At 49.5% G+C, this 23574-nt stretch overlaps 1 pseudogene; it reads left to right on the top strand.

The window, feature by feature from the left end:
- LOC120381421 overlaps positions 1–6681 on the top strand; it is a 429094-nt pseudogene extending 422413 nt beyond the window's left edge.
- Positions 6682–23574: the final 16893 nt, after the last annotated feature.

Raw genomic sequence — 23574 nt, 5'->3', positions numbered from 1 at the left:
TTGGACATGTGCCTTTTTGGTGCTGTCACACATTTTAAAATTGCATTGAATGTATCCTTATTGGCTACATTAGTAACTATATTAATAACTGTAGCTTTCATGCCTTTTCCTCATTTTAAGAGGAAAATATGCTACTTGTAGAATTCTAAATTGAGTAAATAGGTGTGTGACTCATGCATGGCTTGTGTGACAGTCAGATGAGCTCCTCTTTCGATAGGAGAGCATATAATGTTTCCATTCAGGACCCCACGGGTGAAGGGAGAACAGAGCTGTGGGAGGGGAGGAGAAGGGGGGAGTAGATAATTCTGGGCTGCCAGGACATGGGGAGGGTGTGTGCAGGGTTAGAGCTAAGAAGCAGCAGGGAGGGATGAGGTTGTGAGAGACGAGGAGGGAACACAAGACTCTCCCAAGGTGCTGGCAGGTGGTGCTGGCTGAGAGTAATGGGAAGAAGTTGAGAGGAGTGTGCAGGAAGGGCACCGAGGAAGTGGCTCAGTCTCAGGTGTTGAAGCTAAGTGGCCTGTCCTTGTGGAAGAGTGGGAGCCCTTGGGGGTCTAGTGCACTCAAGGGGCACCTCCCAAGGACTGTTTAAAAGCCAGGACATTGCAGCCTTATGGGGAAAAGATATAAAACAAGAAAAGGATCTAAATGCGTGTTTACCATCACTCCCTCTCAGTCCTCATGGGAATCCCTGATCCGTTCCAAAGTGTATTAAAACCTTCCTTAAAGGCTTACCTCTTGGTTATCAGGTCATGTCCATTTGTTAGAGGGTTTTCCCTTCACCCTCCCACTTCCCTGGTTCTTCTCACGCAGACAGCAAGCAGCAAAAGACCAGAAGTCTGAAGCACAGATAATGCGATGTTTATTGGGGTTATTTCCAAGCAAGCATATTCCACTGCCTAATGAACTTACACGTAGAAAAATTAATTATGCAGCAGACAGAAACAATTAGAGAACCAGACTGATTAACAAGGTAAAAGTGGTGGCCATAAAGATAAAACAATACAGAAATGAGGGTTTCACAACCACAACAATTGATAAGGGATTTCTTGCCAGTCCGGATGCTATCAGACTAAGTTTTCATTAACCATCTTAAGATTCAGAGAGGTAGCCATGTTAGTCTGGTTCTGTAAAGGCAGCAAAGAATCCTGTGGCACCTTATAGACTAACAGACGTTTTGCAGCATGAGCTTTCGTGGGTGAATACCCACTTCGTCGGATGCAAGTAGTGGAAATTTCCAGGGCAGGTAGATATATGCAAGCAAGAAGCAGGCTAGAGATAACGAGGTTAGATCAATCAGGAGGATGAGGCCCTGTTCTAGCAGTAGAGGTGTGAAAACCAAGAGAGGAGAAACTGGTTCTGTAGTTGGCAAGCCATTCACAGTCTTTGTTTAATCCTGAGCTGATGGTGTCAAATTTGCAGATGAACTGAAGCTCAGCAGTTTCTCTTTGAAGTCTGGTCCTAAAGTTTTTTTGCTGCAGGATGGCCACCTTAAAATCTGCTATTGTGTGGCCAGGGAGGTTGAAGTGTTCTCCTACAGGTTTTTGTATATTGCCATTCCTAATATCTGATTTGTGTCCATTTATCCTTTTCCTTAGAGACTGTCCATTTTGGCCGATGTACATAGCAGAGGGGCATTGCTGGCATATGATGGCATATATTACATTGGTGGATGTGCAGGTGAATGAACCGGTGATGGTGTGGCTGATCTGGTTAGGTCCTGTGATGGTGTTGCTGGTGTAGATATGTGGGCAGAGTTGGCATCGAGGTTTGTTGCATGGATTGGTTCCTGAGCTTGAGTTACTATGGTGCGGTGTGCAGTTACTAGTGAGAATATGCTTCAGGTTGGCAGGTTGTCTGTGGGCGAGGACTGGCCTGCCATCTTAAGATCTGTTTCTTTATCTGGTGGCGATGGGCACTATCAGGACAGGATCATCTTCCTAACAGCCCAGTAGCATCTTATTTCAGTGTGACTGGTTTGGGATGTGAGGATGTGACCCTTCGCTTCCCAGCTTATGGCTGCCCCTGCTGCTTAGCCAAAGGCCTTAGCCTAAGAACAAGGCCTCAGACTGTCACAGTGAGAGAAGGCCCAGACACAGGCGGACTGAGATTTTGATTCTTAGCTAGTTACAGGGGTATAAAGACAAAGTGATAAAAATACCCCTAAGTTCTTAAACTATAGGCTTTACAGGCAGGCCTGAATGTCTATTCTAACAGTGGGTTCTAGCCCTTTCTACCCCATTCTGTGTCTGTCTTGTCTATTTAGATCAGGGGTCGGCAACCTTTCAGCAGTGCTGTGCCGAGTCTTCATTTATTCACTCTAATTTAAGGTTCCGTGTGCCAGTAACACATTTTAACGTTTTTAGAAGGTCTCTTTCTATAAGTCTATAATATAGAAATAAACTATTGTTGTATGTAAAATAAATAAGGTTTTTAAAATGTTTAAGAAGCTTAATCTAAAATTAAATTAAAATGCAGAGCCTCCCTAGGACCAGGGGCCAGGACCCAGGCAGTGTGAGTGCCACTGAAAATCAGCTCGCTGCCGCGGGTTGCCTACCCCTGATTTAGATTGTAAATTCTTCAGGGCATGGGCCATCTACTATTCTCTGTTTGCACTTTGAGCCAAGGAAGATGGCCTTGGGATGCGTAGCCTTATTTGGGGTGTGTTCATAGAATCATAGAATCTCAGGGTTGGAAGGGACCTCAGGAGGTCATCTAGTCCAACCCCCTGCTCAAAGCAGGACCAAACCAACTAAATCATCTCAGCCAGGGCTTTGTCAAGCCTGACTTTAAAAACCTCTAAGGAAGGCGATTCCATCACCTCCCTAGGTAACCCATTCCAGTTCTTCACCACCCTCCTAGTGAAAAGTTTTTCTAATGTCGAACCTAAACCACCCCCTCTGCAACTTGAGACCATTACTCCTTGTTCTGTCAACTTCTACCACTGAGAACAGTCTAGATCCATCCTCTTTGGAACCCCCTTTCAGGTAGTTGAAAGCAGCTATCAAATCCCCCCTCATTCTTCTCTTCTGCAGACTAAACAATCCCAGTTCCCTCAGCCTCTCCTCATAAGTCATGTGCTCCAGCCCCCTAATCATTTTTGTTGCCCTCCGCTGGACTCTCTCCAATTTGTCCACATCCTTCTTGTAGTGTGGGGCCCAAAACTGGACACAGTACTCCAAATGAGGCCTCACCAGTGCTGAATAGAGGGGAATGATCACATCCCTCGATCTGCTGGAAATGCCCCTACTTATACAACCCAAAATGCCATTAGCTTTCTTGGCAACAAGGGCACCCTGCTGACTCATATCCAGCTTTTCGTCCACCGTAACCCCTAGGTCCTTTTCTGCAGAACTGCTGCCCAGCCATTCGGTCCCTAGTCTGTAGCAGTGCATGGGATTCTTCCGTCCTAAGTGCAGGACTCTGCACTTGTCCTTGTTGAACCTCATCAGGTTTCTTTTGGCCCAATCCTCTAATTTGTCTAGGTCCCTCTGTATCCTATCCCTACCCTCCAGTGTATCAACCACTCCTCCCAGTTTAGTGTCATCTGCAAACTTGCTAAGGGTGCAGTCCACACCATCCTCCAGATCGTTAATGAAGATATTGAACAAAACCGGCCCCAGCACCGACCCTTGGGGCATTCCACTTGATACCGGCTGCCAACTAGATATGGAACCATTGATCACTACCCGTTGAGCCCGACTATCTAGCCAGTTTTCTATCCACCTTACCGTCCATTCATCCAGCCCAGACTTCTTTAACTTGCTGGCAAGAATACTGTGGGAGACTGTATCAAAAGCTTTACTAAAGTCCAGAAATAGCACATCCACTGCTTTCCCCTCATCCACAGAGCCAGTTATCTCATCATAGAAGGCAATTAGGTTAGTCAGGCATGACTTGCCCTGGGTGAATCCATGCTGACTGTTCCTGATCACTTTCCCCTCCTTTAAGTGGTTCAGGATTGATTCCTTGAGGACCTGTTCCATGATTTTTCCAGGGACTGAGGTGAGACTGACTGGCCTGTAGTTAGTAATGTTGATTTGATTTATCAACTTAATTTAATGTGTATTGTAATTATTTTAATTAATTAATAATAATACTTAATCATTTATATTAATTAATATGAGTTTAGGCTCGCCAATTTGTTTGATCAGAAGATAAAAGTTTGTGTTTCGAATCGGGTTCCACAGAATTGATAAAGGGACCTTTGGGGGTATGACAGGAAGCTCACAGTGAGACAGATATAGTCATAAAGACTTATTTCTTTTTATAGAAATAAATGCCGGAAATCCTTCCTCTTATGCCCAAATTTCAGTCTTCCCCCATAGAAATGTTAGGGTACGCTTACTCCATAGGCTAGTATGTGTATGCGTATGGATGGCAGGTATCTGCGCACTTGTGGGGTACTTGTTCAGTCTGTGAGTACAACTTTGAAAAATCCCATTTACTATTCTTCATTGTCTGTTGGTCTCGGTAAAGGGTCTTAGACCTAAGTGTAGGCACTTTATTTGAGCATAGGAAAAACAGTTCCTTTTCTGGGTAAAAGGGCACAGGATATAGCTATGCTAACTTTGCTTTAGCTTAAAATGCAGGTTTTTGTCCTGGAGGTTTCTTGCATTACAGCCACATGTATTTTTAATATGAATTAATAAACCTATCACAATACTGTACTTACAAGAAAAGAGATATTTATGCAGGCAAGCAGATGAATCCTGAGGGCTACAGATGTTACTGTCTAAAAATGAGATGGGGTTAAAACTATGTAATATTCTTTGTGACAAGTATCCCACAAATTCCACTGACCTCCCTTGTTTTCTTTGCCTGCAGTAGGGTTTCCAATTTCCAAACCTGATATGATCTCGCAGCTGGAACAAGGGGAAGAGCCGTGGGTCCCAGACCTCCAGGGCTCTGAGAAAGAAGTGGTCCCGAGAGCTGCCTTCACAGGTGAGGACTTGGTTAAACAACTCAACAACTGCTTAGGAATGCAGGAAACATTTGGGATGCCCTACAAAGACCCTGTGAGCTCTCCAAGTTCAGGATTGTTTCCTGCAGATGTGGAATCATTATGGCAGATGTCACTCATGGCTTCCCTCCTATTCTGACTGACAACTGGCAGCAGGTCCCTCCCTGATCTCACTTTCCCCTGAGAGTTATGGTGCAATGAGGACCCAGAACTGATGCCTTCCTCTCTTCTCTGTGGAAGGGTTTGGGGAAAATCAGCACCTGATAGGCTTGATCTCTCCCACATGTATTTTGTATCAGAGGGGTAGCCGTGTTAGTCTGGTTCTTTGCTGCTTTTACATATATTTTGGTTTGTTCATCCCTTTTTCCATTCCTCTCTCTGACATTTCCTTTTTCTCAGGCACAGGGAGTGACCTATGTCTGGATTCTCTCTGTCTCCCATCCGGCAATGGGCTGGTGAGTGAGAACGAGGAGGAGAAACCCCAGCAGGAAGACACTGTGCAAGTAGATCCACATTGGATGTTATCAGGAAGATCCAAAGGGAATGTTTCCAGGAGTTGTGCACTCCCAGAAAACACAAAAGCCTGTGAGGCTCAGCAGAGGCCAGAGGAAAACTACAGTAGCGACTCAACCCTTATTCCACGCAACAGAATCAACTTGGAAGAGAGACGCTACATGTGCCATGAGTGCGGGAAAAGCTTCACTCAGCACTCACACCTTATCACACATCGGAGAATCCACACAGGGGAGACGCCCTACACGTGCGGGAAAAGCTTCGGGCAGAGCTCTCACCTTATCACACATCAGAGAATCCACACAGGGGAGACGCCCTACACGTGCGCTGAGTGCGGGAAAAGCTTCAGTTACAGCTCAGCCCTTATCAGACATCAGAGAATCCACACAGGGGAGATGCCCTACACGTGCGCTGAGTGCGGGAAAAGCTTCAGTTACAGCTCAGCCCTTATCAGACATCGGAGAATCCACACAGGGGAGATGCCCTACACGTGCTCTGAGTGCGGGAAAAGCTTCAATCAGAGCTCAAACCTTATTACACATCAGAGAATCCACACTGGTGAGACTCCCTACACGTGCTCTGAGTGCGGGAAAAGTTTCGGGCGGAGCTCTGACCTTATCAGACATGAGAGAATCCATACTGGGGAGACGCCCTACACATGCTCTGAGTGCGGGAAAAGCTTTGGGCGGAGGTCTCACCTTATCAGACATGAGACAATCCACACAGGGGAGACGCCCTACACGTGCTCTGAGTGCGGGAAAAGTTTCGGGCGGAGCTCTCACCTTATCACACATCAGAGAATCCACACAGGGGAGATGCCCTACACGTGCTCTGAGTGCGGGAAAAGCTTCAGTTACAGCTCAGCCCTTATCAGACATCGGAGAATCCACACAGGGGAGATGCCCTACACGTGCTCTGAGTGCGGGAAAAGCTTCAGTCAGAGCTCAAACCTTATTACACATCAGAGAATCCACACTGGTGAGACGCCCTACACGTGCTCTGAGTGCGGGAAAAGCTTCGGGCGGAGCTCTGACCTTATCAGACATGAGAGAATCCACACAGGGGAGACGCCCTACACATGCTCTGAGTGCGGGAAAAGCTTCGGGTGGAGCTCTCACCTTATCACACATCAGAGAATCCACACAGGGGAGACGCCCTACACGTGCTCTGAGTGCGGGAAAAGCTTCAATCAACGCACAAGCCTTATTAGACATCAGAAAATCCACATGAGAGAGAATTGTTATAAATCCCTTGACTAGGGCTGGCCAAAGTTTTTTTTTTTTTTTAATTACATTTGCTAATTCCCACATAGTGATTTTTTGTACCATCTTCACTGTGGTGTCTCAGCTCCACCAGATCAGTTGCCTGCTTCTGCCTTTTGCAGCTCACCCTTCTTTGGGGTCAGTCCTGTTATCTTTTCTATCAACTCCTTTCCTTTAGAGTCGAAGGAGTGTGTGTCCCTCCTGCCAGGAATGTTCATCAGCTCCAGGTGGGGGGAGAGAGGTTTGATCCCAACAAGCTACACTGAGGCAAAAACTACCTGAGCCTGACATCCACTAGGGCTGTACATGGCGTTGGCTGCTCAAGTTAGTGATCTTGGGGTAAAAAGGAAATTTTAGTTGTAGTGCAGATGTGCCCAGGTGCAGTGGTTGGCATTAGCTTCCCCCTTTACCTAACCTAAACGCCATCACTTTCCCTAGTCTAAACAAACCCTGAGCATCACGGTTATACTATTCCCCCATTTCACAGCAATTGTTAGTCATCGAGTTCCCCTATTAGGAACCAATTGTTTCATTCCCAGTTGTTCTGATGTTGCTTCAGGTTGTGCTGCAGAGCACATATTTTTACTACCATTTTCCTCACTTAAAATATATTGAACTATAACAAAGTGCAGGAACAAGGCAGGGATAGGGGAAAATGTCATTTCTCCTCTATAACAACAGAAGAACATAGGGAATCCCTCTGATTTACCCTGATTCCTCATCACCATCCCAATCCCCCTTTTGTTCAGCTTTTTAGGTCAATATTTTTTCTAAAGGGCTGGGAAGAGGATTCCCTCGTAAATAACTTGTAACTAAACAAAGTACCCATGCATTGGGCTCCCAAAGCAGTTGTGGCCCAGGCCCTGCACAAAGTGGCTCCTGAAGAGATCTCCTTCCTCATTAGCTGCATGTTGCCTATTATTTGGGAAATACAATCCCTAGCTAGGTAGAGATGGGAAAAATGGAAGTGACATTTCTCTTCAGCTCACCCCTGGGAGATTCTACAAATGTCGTGGGTGTTTCATTGCACTGGAGACGTAGCCTAATGTTATGTCTACACTGTGATTAAAACACCCAGGGCACCTGTCGCAAAGCCCGGGTCAGCTGACTCAGGGTTATGGGGCTTGGGCTAAAAGACTATAAAATTACAGTGCAGACATATGGGCTTGAGCCCAGTCTCTGAGACCCCACGAGGGGTGAGGGTTTCCGAACCCAGGCTTCAGTGTGAACACAAATATCTGCACCACAGTTTTTAGCCTCTCAGCTTTAGCTTCATGAGCCCACGTCAGATGGTCCAGGCCAGCCACGCTGCCATCTTTATCCCAGGAGAGATGGACTCTAATTTCCAGCCCCAGCTCCACTGCAATGTCAGCCCAGGGGTGGCACGCTGTGCTCAAAGCAGCACCCTGGAAGCCCCATATTCACCAGTCTCATATAATGATGATACGGTTTGTACAAAGTCTGCCTGGTGAGGTATCATTTCAAAAGTCTTGGTCTGTTGAACATTAATATTGTGAGAGATTGTGTGTGTAGCATTGGCTGGGAAGTTGTGCTCTGTGTGTGTTACTGAGATGAGGTTGGGAAATGCCCACCACCAGCCTTTCAGGTGTGACAATGGAGGAGCCAGAGTCGCTGCTGGCCCATTAAAGGGATCCACACTCCCAAGGACTATCCCAGGAACCGTGTACAATGCAGACTTCTCCGAGATAGCACAGCGACAATGGACACTGCTTGACTCACATCGTAGCAAAGGTACTTCCTAGCAATTTGGAAGAAACTATGGCCTGGTCTACACTAGGACTTTAATTAGAATTTATCAGCGTTAATTCGAACTAACCGCTCAACCGTCCACACCAGGAAGCCATTTAATTCGAACTAGAGGGCTCTTTAGTTCGAATTTGGTACTCCACCCCGGCAGGTGGAGTAACGCTAAATTCGACATGGCTAGCTCGAATTAGGCTTGGTGTGGATGCTAATCGAACTTAGTAGCTCCGGGAGCTATCCCACACTGCACCACTCTGTTGACGCTCTGGACAGCAGTCCGAGCTTGGATTCTCTGGCCAGCCACACAGGAAATGACCCGCGAAAATTTGAATTCATTTTCCTGTCTGGGCGGTTTGAATCTGACGGTCTGGTTGCACATCGGGGCGAGCTCCACAGCACCTGCAACGATGCAGAGCTCTCCAGCAGAGGAGTCAGGGCAATCCCAGAATAGAAAGAGGTCCCCAGCATGGACTGACAGGGAAGTCATGGATCTGATCGCTGTCTGGGGCGAGGAGTCTGTGCTCTCGGAGCTGCACTCCAGCAAGTGGAACGCGAAGACCTTCGAGAAGGTCTCGAAAGCCATGAAAGAGAAAGGATACAGCCGGGATGCGATGCAGTGCCACGTGAAAGTGAAGGACCTAAGACAAGGGTATCAAAAAGTCAGAGCGGCAAACGGACGCTCCGGAGCCCAGCCCCAGACATGCCGCTTCTACAAGGCACTGCATGCCATTCTAGGTGGGTCTGCCACCACTGCCCCACCAGTGACGGTGGACTCCGAGGACGGAATAGTGTACCGGGACAGTTCCTCCTCCATGTTCGCCGATGGGGAAGATGAGGAAGGGTCTTTTGAGGACGGCGCAGGCGACATCGAACCCACTCCCGCTTTCCCTGACAGCCAGGATCTCTTCTTCACCCTCACAGAGATCCCCTACCAACCCTCCCCTGCCGTTAACCCGGACTCGGAATCAGGGGAAGGATCAGGCGGTAAGTGCTACAAACAGGAAAACATTTATTTTTTAAGAAACAGGTATATATATAAAACAGGTATAAAACAGGTATATATAAAAAATAGAAATACTATATAAATAGAAATACTATATAAAAATTTTTAAATATCAAACTATACAAAAAGTAGGTCTACACATATAGGAATCGAGCAATAATCCTCTGGGGACAGTTCAAAAAAGCTCTTAGAGAGCAGCTGGAAAAGCCTCAGCAGGAGGTTCCTTGGGAGAGGTGCCTTATTGGGTGCTCCGTGGAAGCACACTCTTCCGCGCCAGGCCATCCTAATGTAAAGGGGAAGCATCGCCTCTACGAGCATGGCAGCGTATGGTCCTGGTCTGTGCAGGGCTTCTGTTAGCATCCGCTCTCTCTGAGTCCGCCTGACACGCCTCAGGGTAATGTCGTTCTGGAAGTGCTGCATCTAATTAGGGGAATTAGTGTACTGTTACTATTGTGAATGGTAGACTTTTACTTTGCATAAGAATGACCCTCGCTTAACAGACTTTTACTTTGCATAAGAATGACCCTCGCTTAACACACTTTTACTTTGCATAAGAATGACCCTCGCTTAACAGCCACGTGTTGGAGGCCACAGAGGAAAAGCATACAGTGATCTTTCCCGTGCACTGGCTGGAGGGGCTGCAAAAGGGTCATCTTTTCTGCTTTGCACATTGCCTTTAGCAGGAGAGCACAGCTAACCACTAACTGATAAGCAGTATGTACTGTAAGGCTTACCAGGACTTTGTGCAAGAGGGATGCAGCTGTCTCTCCTCGCTTGTGCGCTATCCAGTGCAATGGCGCCGCCAATGAGAGCGTATTCCGAAATCTCGGACTAGTTCCGAGATCTCCTGAGACTTGGTTCCCTCTTTGGTCTTGTTAACTGAAACAGACTAGACTGTGTTTACTGTTGGCAAACATGTATGTGTTCAAGGAAATCACCTACTTTTTCGCATCACACAGCTTCGGCTCCTTCCCGGACTGCCCCGGCATCCCCTGCAGAGGCTGGCTCAGATTAGACGCCGAAAGAAAAAGACTAGGGACGACATGTTCCAGGAACTGATGGCCTGCTCCAGAGCGGAGGCGGCAGAGCAGAGACAGTGGAGGGAGACCCTGTGTCAGCAGCATCGCACACACCTGGAACGGGAGGATAGGTGGCGGCAGGAAGACCAGCAGGCGACTCAAACGCTGCTTGTTCTAATGAGGGAGGAAACGGACACGCTCCGGCGCCTTGTAGATGTTCTGCAAGACCGCAGGCAGGAGGAGAGAGCCCCCCTGCAGTGCATCTGCAACCGCCCTCCAACGCCAAGAAGTCCTGTCCCCCCCTCACCCAAAGTTACAAGAAGGAGGGGCGGTAGGGGCCGTGAGAACTGTCCCTGCACCGCAGCAGACCGATAATGTTCGAGACATCTCTCGCGCTGTAAATTTGTACAAGCTCTTTCCTTACAGCATCAACCAGTCCCAACTCCAAGTTTAAACCCCCCACTGTGTACTACATTATTAAAAGCGGTTTGGTGTTACTCACTGTTTCCGTCACGTTTCTGGTGTCAGACGACTTTCTGTGGGTGTGGGGGGGGGGGAATTGTAATTTCAGTGCATAGCCCACAGTGCCATGGTACAGACTTGGGTGCAGGGTCAACTGCAGGGCACACACAGCCTGCAGTCACTAGGCACCAGGGACAGTCTGTGTGGTGTATGCTGCCCCGGGTCTTTCCTTGATGTGTATGCTTGTCCAGGGTCCTGGTGCCTGCCATCCCCGAATGTAAAGGCAGGCTTCCCTTCACATGCACTTGGACCGTAGCCACGATCCTCCCCGGTGCCCTGAGCCCCAAAAAGCCCTCATCCAGGGGCAGATACTCACCCTTCCCCAACACCCCTCACCCCTTCCAACGCCCAAACCCACAGCCGTCATGTTAACCCCTATCCAAAGACGGCACCCCTCGCCCCTTCCTGCAAACCCACCCATTCCTGCAACCCTCCCCCTACATGCACAACCACCGTAAACCGTCCCCCACCCCACAGACCTATGTAGGAGCAGTAGGCTGTCCATCCTGTTTTGGACAAGCGGTCTGTACATCAGTGCACACCTTACCCAGCACAGAATGCTTCCATGTTTCAACCAAGAAACAGAAATGCAAAGTCAACGAAAGATTTATTATTAATTACTGAAACATGTCCTTAGTTTTAAAACGTCCTTTGGAAGTGGGGGAAACTTGGTTTGTGATCAGGCTCTCTTAAAATCAAGTGGACAGTCACAGGTTACCCTGCTCTGCGAGGAAACTCGCTTTCAAAGCCTCCCTGATGCACAGCGCTTCCCGCTGGGATATTCTCTCGGCACGGGTGTCTGGCTGATCGTAAACAGCAGCCAGGCAATTTGCCTCAACCTCCCAAGCGGCCAAAAAGGTCTCGCCCTTGCTCTCACAGAGATTGTGGAGCACACAGCAAGCAGCAATAACTACGGGGATATTCTTTTCGCTGATGTCCGAGCGAGTCAGTAAGCTCCGCCATCTCCCCTTGAGACGTCCAAAAACACACTCCACCACCATTCTGCACTTGCTCAGCCGGTAGTTGAAGAGTTCCTTCTCACTGTCCAAGGCGCCTGTATAGGGCTTCATGAGCCAGGGCATTAGCGGGTAGGCCGGGTCCCCGAGGATCACTGTAGGCATCTGCACATCCCCAACCGTTATTTTGTGGTCCGGGAAGAAAGTACCTGCCTGGAGGCGTCTAAACAGACCAGAGTTCCTGAACACACGCGCGTCATGAACCTTGCCCACCCACCCGACGTTGATGTTGGTAAAACGTCCCCTATGGTCCACCACAGCTTGCAGCACCATTGAAAAGTAGCCCTTTCGGTTAATGTACTCGCTGGCCTGGTGGGCTGGTGCCAGGATAGGGATGTGAGTCCCATCTATAGCCCCACCGCAGTTTGGGAATCCCATCGCGGCGAAGCCATCTATGATGACCTGGACATTTCCGAGAGTCACTACCTTTGAGAGCAGTTGCTCAACGATTGCGTGGGCTACTTGAATGACAGCAATCCCCACGGTAGATTTGCCCACGCCAAAGTGGTTCGCTACTGACCGGTAGCTGTCTGGCGTGGCAAGTTTCCAGAGGGCTATGGCCACTCGCTTCTGCACACTCAGGGCTGCTCGCATCCTTGTGTCCTGGCGCTTCAGGGCAGGGGACAGCAAGTCACACAGTTCAAGGAAAGTGCCCTTACACATCGAGAAGTTTCGCAGCCACTCTGTGTCATCCCAGACCTGCAGCACTATGCGGTCCCACCAGTCCGTGCTTGTTTCCCGGGCCCAGAATCTCCGTTCCACAGCATGAACTTGACCCATTGCCACCATGATCTCCACTGCCTGGCGTACCCTGCTTTCTGAGAGGTCTGCGCCACTCTCCTCACCGCGCTGCCGGAGCCTCCTCGCCCGGTTTCTCAGCAGCTGACTGTGGAAGAGGTGGACGATAAGATGCGAGGAGTTGACAACGGCCATAAGTGCAGCGATGATCGCAGCGGGCTCCATGCTCGCAGTGCTGTGGCGTCCGCGCTGTAACCGACCAGACACAAGGGCGCGAACAGATTTCCAGCCGGCGCTTTCAAGGAAGAGAGGGAGGGCGTGATTGACAGTTCAATGACGACACTAACCCAAAACCACCCTCGACACATTTTTTCCCCCAGCATGCATTGGGGGGAAATCCCAGAATTCCAATGGGCAGCGGGGAGTGCGGGAACTGTGGGATAGCTTCCCACAGTGCACCGCTTCCAAAGTCGAAGCTGGCCCCGTGAATGTGGACTCAGAAGTTCGAATTTGTGTATTTAGTATGGATACACAAATTCGACTTATTAAGGTCGAATCCACAAATTCGACTTAAGTAGATTCGAAATAGTCCTGTAGTGTAGACAAGGCCTATGAAAGAGGGGGGTAGAGACATGAATTGGCCTCTCTCCCCCACAACTCAACACCTGTAAACACATCTGGAGGACAAACACTGTTAGGTGTAAGAAGTATAAATTGTTTAATAGGTTCCATTAGTAGGTTAATAAGATGTTTATGAGGTAAATCACTGGCTTTAAAATAAGATCCAATCTGGAGTATATGAACTATTGACCCCTGGACTCCATCTCTGAGAGGGGACTTGTTTACCATCAGGGGACAGGCTCAAACCAGTCCAAACCGGTTTTTCCCGCCAAAACCAGCCCTCAGCGTTCCATCTCCTCAGCACTTTTCCCGCCACAGAAGTGATATAAGGACGTGCTCAGCGCCTGCGCGGGGCCGCCCCCCCCCCCCAGCGACGGCTCCTCCACGGTCGGGTCTTCCCAGTGCTCCCGAGCCGGAGAGCGACGAGCCCCCTCGGTCCCGCCGTGAGACTGAGGAACAGGAGGCCTGTCACCCCCATTCCTGCCGTCCTGCATCCCTGGTGTCCAGCCACCCACAGAGCCCCCGGGAGTGAGAGACCCCGGGGGCACTGGGGCTGGGCAGGAAAGTGACTCTGCCCGGGAACCTGGGAGAAGCCTCAGAGCTGCCTCAGCCCCAGTGGGATTTGGGGCAGAGACTGGGGCCTGGCGGGGATCCCCTGTGGTGTGGGGAGATGGGGGTGTCAGGCAGGGAGGAGAAGCTGGAGTTGTGGGGAAGGTCAGTGGGACGCGGGGTGTTGAACTGTCTCTGTGCAGCCAGGAAATTCCCGGGGAGGGGGGAGTGGCGGGCGGGGGAAGGGGGGAGGGGGGTTAATTGGATCCTGTCCCTGTTTGTGCCCATGGGGGACTTGCCTCTCGCCCCGATACAAATTCTCTCTAGTTCTGCCCCTTTTCTCTCTCAGTGTCTCACACGGGGCTATAAAATCTGGGGCGATTCCCCCCCATCCCCTCCAATGATCAGCTCTCCCATCTCCCCCGATTTCCCCCATTCTCCCCATGAGTCTCAAACATCAGTTTAAAATCTTCTCTAGTGAGGGGCATTTTCCCACCCATTTTATCTGCAGTGATTTGTCCTTGTTTAGGTGGGAAATTGTTGCCATGAGTCATTCCCCAGCACATGGCTGCCCCTGGAGTGGGGGTGGGATGGCTCAGTGGTTGGAGCACTGGCCTGCTAAACCCAGGGCTGGGAGCTGACTCCTTGCGGGGGCCATTTGGGGATTTAGTTGGGGATTGGCCCTGTTTTGAGCAAGGGGTTGGACTTGACACCTCCTGAGGTCCCTTCCAGCCCTGATATTCTAGGAGATGCCGGGTCTCTGCCAGGGCAGGGAAGGGAGGCGCCGTGTCCCCATGGGGACTGCCCAGACCCCGGTTCCCACCCCCAGTTGCGGCCCCCTCACTACCACCACAGCTACCCCCAACAATCCGTTGCCAGTCACCCGCCCATCCCCCACTGCTGCCCCCTTCCCTCATCCAGGGACCTTTCAGCTCACCCTCCCTTGCCCTTTTAATCAGCTCCTCAAAGGGCTCCCTGCTGCCCATGGGAATGGTGGGGGTGGGGGAACCATCACTTTGTGTTTATGTATTGGACAGTTGTATAAAATCCAGTCCAACAGTCCCGCTTTTCCACTAGTTCGTTAACAACAATATAAAATCCCCTCAGATCTTGGTGTTTTTCTCTCATGTTATCAAATACGCAGTTTGTGACACATTTTCTTTGCAAATCTCAAAGATTCATATAAAATACCCTAAATGTTTGCCCCACTGCTCTCTAGTTGTCTATTTCTAATTGAATATGCCCTGAGATTTCCCCCCGTCTCTCTAATTATAAAATACCAAGAAAATCTCAGATTTACACCTTTTCTCAGATTCTTGAACCTGGATATAAAATGTTTGCAAATGTTGCCCATTTTCTCTTTATTCATTTATCAAATATTGATATGAAACACTCAGATTTTACCTCCTATCAACAACTGATATAAAATCCCCCTGATTTTCCACTTTCCTCTCTATAATTTGCAAAATGGATCCAAAATCTCTCAGATTGGGAACTCTTTCATTTCTGAACGTTGCTCTCAAAGCTCAGGTTTTGCCTCTTTCTATCTCATTATCAAATGTCAGTTAAAAATCTTCTCAGGTTTGCGGCTGTTCCCCGTGTTTCTAAATCCCAGCAACTTCTTCCTTCAAGGGAACCTGTTGCCCTGAGTCCTTCTCCATCCTGGATGTTGTAGGGGGTTAAATTGCCCAGAGATCATCTTTCCCGATTCCTTTGCGAATCATTTGTTCCCTCCTTTATCTCTGTTAAAATGTTTGCCGAAGAAAGAGACCAGGCAGATATTTAATACTCATCAAAGCCAGAGGTCTCCCCCTGTTTGGGGATCAGTGGTTCCCAACCGGTAACAGAAGAGTTGGCTGGACCCTTTTCTTTTCTCCAGCTGGCACGGGATGAGGAGGTCACTCTGAGTGCAGTGTGAGTTGAGAAGTATCCCAAACCCCATGGCAAATAGCCTCTGTGAGGGGTTGCTTCCCTCAGTGCTAAGATGCAGCCACCTCTGGGGTGGATCTAGGGTGGCCATTATTTGCTAGTGACAGGCATGGACATTTCTTACCTATTTTGTCCCTCCAGGCCTTCCATACTCCAGTTCCAGAGACATCCCCCAGGGCTCCCTCTGCCTGTGTGACTGGCCAGCAGGGGGCGGTGGTCACTTTCTATCCACTTCTCAGGCACTGTGAGGTAACAGTGTTGTGGGGTGGGGGTGGGGGTGGGGCTGTGTGGGGAGGTAGCAGCTGAAGGGGGATTGTGGTGGGGGAGGCCTCTGGGTGGCTGGGCAGGGGGTACCCTAGTGAGGTTGGTGGGTTCTGGAGATTTGGGGTTTCAGGGGGTGCTTGTGATGTGCCCAGCCCTGAGGCTGTGGGTCCTGGAGGTGGGTATCGCTGGGGGCCTGGTGGCTGCAGAACAGCCGGGGTGGGTCTCTTGGGAGGCGGGACAGGGGTTAGAGGAGCCTGGTGCTGTGCCAGGGGCTCTGTCTGGGCTTCCCCGCAGACTCCTGGGGTCGCTGCCGTGCCCAGTGCACAGAGTGTGTGTGGGAGAATCCCGGCGCTAGGCCAGGGGTGCCCCTGTAAAGCATCAGGATCCCGCAGGGGAAGGAGGGTGCCAGGCAAAGGGCAGGGCAGATCCTGCTGGAGGGCGGGGAGGAGGGGGTCCTAGGCAGGCAGTGAGGGACTGAGTTCCCAGTAGGGGGGTCCCTTTTGAGGGTCTCTGGCTGTTGGGGTCTCTTGGTGGGGGGAACCCTTTGGGATTCCCAACCTGGCAGTGATGGTCTGGTGGGGGTTCTCTGGCCAGTGGGGCTCTGAGGGGTATCTGAGGTCCCTGGCCAGGGACTCTGGGGGCTGGGTCCCAGGGAGTATCGGGGGGGGGGAGTGGCTGGGGCTCTGGGGGCTGCTCCTGACCTCACTTCTTCTCCCTGATTAGCTTATGCCAAAATCATGGCTCCAAGCACTGCCCGACACTCCCCGGCCAGGCCCAGTCACTGTGATAACTTTCTAGCCACTTATCAGACACTGTGAGGTGAAATCACAGATTTTTGCTTTTCTCCCCTCTTGAAAACTGCAGGAACTTCCAGTTCCATTGTCCTAGATTGTCCAGTCCTTGTCCTGGATCTGGGGATGAGGGAGGTGGGAAGGGGGTCAGCACTGCCGCACAATGGTCCCTTCCACATTGTTCTGGACTCATTGTTTCTGAACTCTGGTTTCATTGAGACCATTGTTAATCCAGAGTCACTGTATGGAAAGACAAGGAGTGACTCCGGATGGACAGTGGGGCTAATGAGACCAGCAATTCTCCCTGTGAGGAGGGGCTCTCATTAGCTGCTCTCCCCAGAGAGCTAAAGGAGGGAAGCTGCTCAGATGCTCTGTCCCTCTCTGCTCAGGATACTGGGGTTCAGCTTCCTGGGTCAGATGCTGCAGCCTCCATTGTGATCTGGGAGACCAGGCTTAGCAGCTGCTGCTCCCCCAGCGGGGTTCTGTGCTGGAAAGTGACCTGAATTAAAGCTGCTTCTCTGCCCGGCCCAGGGGATGACTTTCTCCAGCTGGTCCTAGCCCCCTAGGGCAGCCCTGGGCCCTGTTAATACTAAATTCTGAGCCAGAGTCTCCAGGTAACTGAAAGACCTCAGGGAAAGTGCTGGGGTCTGGCAAGAAAGTGACTCTGCACAAACAGCCCCTCCTCGTTTCTCCTCCCATTAGCAATTGCCAGGAGAAAATCCAGCCCTGGGAGAGCAAAGCCCCCAGGAATGGGACTTTCCCAGCCAGAGGGGCAGGGAGAGAGGACAGGGGAAGGAGAGACTATAATGGGCAGTGGGAGAAATGAGCGGGGAGAGATTTCTAGCTCTCTAGTCCACCCAGACACATGTATTGCTGCATCCCTGGGCAGAACCACTTTCCAGTGAAAAAACAAGGATCAGACAGAGGAAAAGCCAGTTCCTGACTCCATATTCCCCCTGCTGGGATGTGGCTGCTGTGGGGTCAGTGTCCGAGGGAATCCCCCACAATGACTCCTTTGGTTCTGCTCTTTTCTAGCCTTGTGTTCAGAGACTTTGTTAGGGGGTGAGGGGAGGGAGAAGGGAGGTTAAAAATGTCTCTGTGGGCTTAGCCTGGCAGCAGGGGCCAGGTCTACATTGTAATAAACAGACTGAGCATTTCCCAGCATGGCAGAATCTAGGGTGCCTCTGTGCAGGGAAAGGGCCTGGGGGAATTCTAATGTGAAATTAACTAAAACCGGTTCTGAAACGCCTACAACTGCCCTTCTCCCCCAGACAGGCTGCAGAATGGCACCCATGTTTTGCTCCAGCTCATCCCAGCCTGGCGTGGGACAGGGAAGAGAAATGGCTGCAGTGGAGCCAACTCAGGTAGAGATTATCGGGGGGTTGCTGGTGGGTTCCTGCTGGAGGAGAGGGAGAGCAAATACACCAGAGATGGGAGGGTTTGCACAGTCTGGTTTGGAGGTTGGTGCAGGGCAGGAAATTCACAGTGTGGGGAAAGGAGGAGGCCAGGGTGTGGCAAACCTGCTGGGAGTTATTTAATATGTGCCCTAGATTCTAGGAACAGACCCAGGAGGTTGGGAGGTGGAAATGCCCTAATTTGTGAAGAAAGAAAATAGCCCACCTCCATGGAGCTAGTCAAACTGACCAGACTCCCAGGGCTGGAGCCTAAGCTCACTAACCAGCGGCTGCTGTGAGATATGAAGGGGGCACCCATGAGTCAGGCTTATTGGAGCTGCCTCTCCCTTCATATCCCGCTCCTCACAAGGAGGAGGTTATTGGGCTTCCTACCAGGGAGCTCTCGCTGGACCCTGCTAGGGGCTCCATCTCCTGTATCAGTCAGTGGCTAGTAGGTGTGTGATGGATCTGCTGGGAGAGACAAGGGGCTCTCTCTTCATCCCCTCACCCTGGTATTTGCTGGATACTCTGAGCGGGGTGGGGGTGGGACTCTGTTGACTGTGATCCACCCAGAGCTTCCATTTGATTGGCTCCTCTCTGCCACAAATAGTGGGGCTGTGAGTGGGGAAAGAGGTCCTGAGTGTTGGACTCTTGCTCTTTCAGGGGCCGGTGACCTTCGAGGAGGTGGCTGTGCATTTCACCAGAGAAGAGTGGGCTCTGCTGGACCCTGCTCAGAGAGCCCTCTACTGGGATGTCATGCAGGAGAACTATGAGACTGTGACCTCGGTGGGTAAGGATTCCTGTTCCCTCTGTTCTTGGAAGGGGAAATGAAGAGTTAAGGTTCATGCCAGCCCCACAATGCCACCTCTACTCTGTCCTGTTGCAGCATCACCCCAATATGCCAGTGACACACACACACTACCAGAGACCCTCCCCTGCTGCAGAACACTTTGGGAACAGAGCACAGGAGCTGTATCACACAGTGTCAAATAGCTCCTGTTTGCTCAAGTGAAACTGGGGGTTAGGTCTGGCATAACTGTTCCATACCCCTAATCATTTTTGTTGCCCTTTTCTCAACCTTTTCCAATTCCAATATATCTTTTTTTGAGATGGGGCAACAACATCTGCATGCAGTATTCAAGATGTGGGTGTATCATGGATTCATTTGCTGTTTTTACAAATATGATATATGATATATTCTGTCGTATCTATCCCTTTCTTAATTATTTCCAAAATTGTTCGCTTTTTTTCACTGCTGCTGCACATTGAGTAGATGTTTTCAGAGAACTATCCACAATGTCTCCAAGATCCATCTCTTGAGTGGAAACAGCTAATTTAGACCCCATCATTCTGTATGTATAGTTGGGATTATGTTTTCCAATGGGCTGCACTATGTGCTATCCTGACATCTAGTACTGCTGAGATCCTGCATTCAGTAATATCCCTGCCCTTTCTGTTCCCTTTCTCCACTGAACCCCACCAGCCCATGCTTCCTGTTTCCAGCTTCCCCAGGACTCTCTGATTGTCTCTGAACCTCTCTGTCAGCAAGAAGCAGTGCCAGGGAGACTTGCCCTCTCTCTGGAGTCTTCGATTTCTGGGACATGGATTTACTTTCTCTGTGTTGTAAGAGGCTCTGTCATAATGAGTGTCTGTGACATTACCCAGAGTACAATCTGGACTGTTAAATAGCTGTGTCCCCTCAGTTCTCCAACCTGGGGTGCCTTTTCCATTGTTTTCCCGCGAGAACAGCCCCTCTTGGCCAATTAACACACAGTCTCCAGCATGTAACTCGCTCCCAGCTACACAGTATTGAGTGCTGCTAGACAGCCACTCATGAATTACACCTCAGGAAAACCAGCAAATTCTCAAGTGCCCAACTTTCCCCCAGAAATGTGCGTCTTGCACTGTCCAGCACGCTACTGAACAATGCAAGCTCATATGAAGTCTGTGATTTCATCCGTGGAAAATGACATGCACCAGCTTGTTATCCCAAACGGAGTTTCCAACACACTTTAATCCAAACACACTGGTTAGATGAACAATAAACCAAGATTGTTAACTACCGAAAACTAAAACTAGGCCCAGCCCATGAAAGGGGCACTCCCAGGAGAGACAGTATAAAGGCCGGAACATCGAACAACTTTGTAAACCTGAGAGAGCTGCCTTGGGGACAATGACAGGGAGAATCCCCCAAAGTGACTCCTTGGATTCTGCTCTTCTCTGGTCTCTGATTGTTCCTTCCGAAGTGGAGTACTTTGCACTTGTCCCTACTAATTTCATCCTCTTTCCTTCAGCTCATTTCTTCAGTTTGTCCAGATCATTTTGAATTTTAATCCAATCCTCCAAAGCACTTACAACCCCTCCCAGCTTGGTATTGTCCACAAATTTGATAAGTGTAACAGAGAGACTGTTATTGGGAGGGTTTCACCATGTGTCAGAGGGTTACACCCCAGTGGGAGGGGGCTAGGCCTGTACTGGAGTAAGGTCACTTTGTGCTTCACAGTGTGGCAGAACCTAGAATGTCCATTAGCAGGGGAAAACCTGGGGGGAATCGGCTTGTGGAATGGACAAAAACCCTGTCTGAATTCTCACACCTTGCCCTTTTCACCCCAGCAGGGTACAGAATAACGTCCATGTTTTGCTACAGATCATCCCGTACTCCCAGGGGGAAGGAAATGGCTGCAATGGAGCTGGCTCAGGTAAGGGATTATCAGGGAGCTGGTGGTGGGTTCTGCTTGGAGGGAGAGGAGCAGTAAATGCATAGGAGGGTGGGAATTGCTAGAGGTGATATGAGGCAGGAAATATCTCGGGTGGAGAAAGGGAGGGGACGGGATGTGACAAACCTGCTGACACTAGTGTAGTTTAGGGTGTGATGGGTTGTCACCCCGGGGTGCAGTCTGGGGGGCTTCTGGGAACCGCTGCCCCCTCTAACCCTCAAGCTGGGCTGGCCCTTCTCACACTGATTTGCTGGAGCTTCAGCCAGCCTCTCCAGGCCCTGCTATCACCCAGCATGACAGTTCCAAACTCAGTTCCCAGTCCAGTTTGTGGAAAAATACAGGTACCAAAATGGAGTTTAGTGTCATGTGGTCTGGTCACAGGCCCTGCTGCGTCATAGTATCCATGACTAATAGGCTGTCTGAAACATTCAGAGGAAGGCTAAGCTCTTCCACAGTCCATTGTCTTTCTTGATAAGCCATCAGCACTGTCTGGCTTCTTCATTGTTCTATCTGAAAGGCTCGTTGTGGGTGTTACCCAGAGTAAGCACATTTGAAATACAGATACAGAGTCAGTATCCATAACTTCAGATACGAATATGATACATGCACACAAATAGGACAATCATATTCAGCAAATCATAACTTTTCCAATGACACCATACATGATGCATCTTGTACAAAATACATCATAATTATGTCCTAATCATATTATAACCATACCACTATGCTGAATATGGGGGTGTAGTATCAGATAGGGCCTAATTTCAAGGCACAGGAGTTGGGAATGGAACTTCCCCTCTTTGTGGAACAGGAAATAACCCCCCAGCCAGGGCTGGGACAACTTCCCAGACTCCCAGTGCTGGAGCCTGAATCTACTGGCACTTCATTAGTTACCACCAACCCCAATCGTTGTGGCAACTGCAAACTTTATCAGTGATGATTTTATACTGTCTTCTAGGTCATGGACAAGAAATGTTAAATAGCACAGGGCCAAGATGCAATCCTTGTGGGGAAACTGCTAGAAAGAAATCCACTCAACCATGGTTCCCTATTTAAAATCCCATATTTTTAATCTATTTAATGTATGCTGTGTTTATTTTGAATCTTTCTGGTCAAAATATTGTGCTGAAACAACTCATATGCCTTACGGAAGTCTAGGTATATTACATCAATACTATTAGCTGCAACCAAACTTTTGATCTCCTCCAGTAAGGATATCCCGTTAGTTTGATAGGCTCTGTTTTCTCTAAACCTTTTTTAGTGGGCACTAATCATATTACCCTTCTTTGATTCTTTATTAATGAATGAAAGCCAGTATTGGCTGCTCCATTATCTTCATGAGTATAGATGTCAGACTTCAGGTCTTTTAGAAAGTCTTGGATACAAGTTATCCGGACCCGCTGATTTAAACATGCCTGACTTTAATAGCTGCTGTTTAATGTCCTCATGACTTCTTGTTGGAATGGAAAGAGTGTCATCGTCAACATCTTATCATAAGAGTACATCATCTGTTTTTCTCCAAATCCAGGAGAGAAATATTTATTGAGGACTTTTACCTCTTCTGTATTATTTTTGATAATTCTGCCATTTCTATCTAGTAAAGTACCATTGTTAGGATTAAGTTTGCACTTAATATACTTTTTAAAAACTTCCTTCTTATTGTCATTGATTGGTCATTGATTTCTGATAGCTTCCCTTGCCAACTTTCTACAATTCTGACTTTCTAACTTCTATTCTTTACTATTGACTTCCCCTTTCTTCCATATATTTTATTTGGAGAGTGTTGGGATTCCTACCAGGGAGACACCAATAGGGTCCAGAGACAGCCCCATCTCCTATATCAAGCTCTGGCTAGTAGGTATGTGATAAATGGGAAGACCCTGCCTCCATCTGTCAGCTGGGAGACACAAACATTCTCTCTTTCTACCCTCTGATGCCTCCTGGCTGCTCTAAGCTAGGTGAGGTGGGACTCTGTTAACATGGGCCTCCCGGAGCTTCCATTTCCCTGGTGCTGCTGTTCCATGAATAGTGGGGCTGTGAGTGGGGCAGCAGGTACTGAGTGTTGGACTCTTGCTCTTTCAGGGGCCGGTGACCTTCGAGGAGGTGGCTGTGTATTTCACCATGGAGGAATGGGCGCTGCTGGACCCCGCTCAGAGAGCCCTCTACTGGGATGTCATGCAGGAGAACTATGAGAATGTGACCTCGCTGGGTAAGGAGTCCTTTCCCCTCTGTTCTTGGACGGGGAAATGAAGATTCATGCCACCCCCACAACACCATCTGTACTCTAACCTCTACTCTGTCTTGTTGCAGCATCCAGGGCCGGCTCCAGGCACCAGCCTACCAAGCACATGATTGGGGTGGCACCTTGGGAGGGGGCGGCGAGCGGGGTTTGTTTTTGTTGTTTTTGGTTTGGCCAGGCGGCGCTGGGGACTTGGGGGACGCGACGTGGCACTGGGTGGGGCGGGGACTCGGGCGGTGTGATGCTCAGGGAGGGGTTGGGTGGCGCTCACGG

This window comes from Mauremys reevesii, linkage group 14, assembly GCF_016161935.1.
Source record: "Mauremys reevesii isolate NIE-2019 linkage group 14, ASM1616193v1, whole genome shotgun sequence".
NCBI lineage: Eukaryota > Metazoa > Chordata > Testudines > Geoemydidae > Mauremys > Mauremys reevesii.
This window is presented reverse-complemented; position numbering and strand designations above follow the sequence as displayed.